Source organism: Babylonia areolata, chromosome 31 (assembly GCF_041734735.1).
Source record: "Babylonia areolata isolate BAREFJ2019XMU chromosome 31, ASM4173473v1, whole genome shotgun sequence".
In the NCBI taxonomy this organism is placed as follows: Eukaryota; Metazoa; Mollusca; class Gastropoda; order Neogastropoda; family Buccinidae; genus Babylonia; species Babylonia areolata.
In genome coordinates, this window is record NC_134906.1 from 5,623,919 (window position 1) to 5,625,649 (window position 1,731).

Here is a 1,731-nt window from a genome sequence, read left to right on the forward strand (position 1 = left end):
CCTTCGTGTGTATATGCATGCAGAAGATCAAATACGCACGTTAAAGATCCTGTAATCCATGTCAGCGTTCGGTGGGATATAGAAACATGAACATACTCAGCATGCACACCCCTGAAAACGGAGTATGGCTGCCTACATGGCGGGGTGAGCAAACAAAACGGTCATAAATATAAAATATTACATGTCTGTCTTGAGTGTGTACGTGTGCGTACCTGAAATCTAATTGAATGACACAGGAAATGAATTATGAGCGCCCAGTGGCAGCCGTCAGTCGGCTCAACCCAGGCAGGCAGACTATTGTGCAAATGACCCCGTGTTTGTAAAGCGCTTAGAGAAAATTTCTGGTGAATGTGTAATTCGATCCCGTACCTTAAGATTCTCTAGCGTCCTCTAGCGAACTTAGAATGCATGTGCACGCTTACACGCACGCACACACACAGACACAGACACACAGACACACACACACACACACACACAAGAGCTTCAATGGCACAGAAATAATTTATTCTCTTCAGCTTCACACGCGTAAATCAAAAAATAAATTTCAAAAAGCACAAGGACAATGGCAACACATGAGTGTGCAAGCACAACAAAAACCAACAACAGATGAACAAAGACATCATCATCAAGCAGTGTGGTTGTGGGAGGAACGCCTAGAGATGCTCACACGGCATGTACACCCACCACCCCATCCCCCATCAACCCACCAAATCCCATCCCCCCCTCCCCACACAATCTATTTGTATTTGTATTTCTTTTTATCACAACAGATTTCTCTGTGTGAAATTCGGGCTGCTCTCCTCAGGGAGAGTGCGTCGCTACACTACAGCGCCACCCTTTTTTTTTTTTCCTTTTTTTTTTTTAACTTTTTTTTCCTGCCTGCAGTTTTATTTGTTTTTCCTATCGAAGTGGACTTTTCTACAGAATTTTGCCAGGAACAACCCTTTTGTTGCTGTGGGTTCTTTTACGTCCGCTAGGTGCATGCTGCAGACGGGACCTCGGTTTATCGTCTCATCGGAATGACTAGCGTCCAGACCACCACTCAAGGTCTAGTGGGAGGGGGAGAAAATATCTGCGGCTGAGCCGTGATTCGAACCAGCGCGCTCAGATTCTCTCGCTTCCTAGGCGGACGCGTTACCTCTAGGCCATCAGTCCACGTCTGTCTCAGTAACATACCACGGCCAGAGAACAGCTTTCCTGCATTCAGTCAGGATGCCGTCTTTGTGAGGATGAATCTCTCTCTGGGTGATGATTCTGAAAACCAAGTGATTTAAGTCTTTCCTCTTCCTTCCTTTTTCCTCGTTTTCTTTCTTTTCACTCAAGCGCATATGGGTGGATAATCGTTAGTTAACATTCGTTAATGAAGTTACTAATCTGTCTGAAGCAATAAATAAATCACCTTTGTCAACTCCCCCCCCCCCCCCCCCCCCCCCCCCCCACCCCCCCTTGACAACAAATAGGGCAAAATTAGTGAAACAAAATTTGTCCTTTTATGATGCAGAAAATGGGAGAATATTTTCCCCTTGAATACGTTAAGAATTATTTTCTTTCTTTTTTTTCTTTAATCCTTAAAAACAACGAAATATCGTATCATCCTTTACTTCCTTAATCATTTAGCGAACAAACCAACTGACTGGAAAACACAGAATCAAAATAATAATCATTCAGGGATGGATGAAAAAAAAAAAAAAAAAAAAAAAACGAGAGCCATACACCTTCCGAATCAAATTT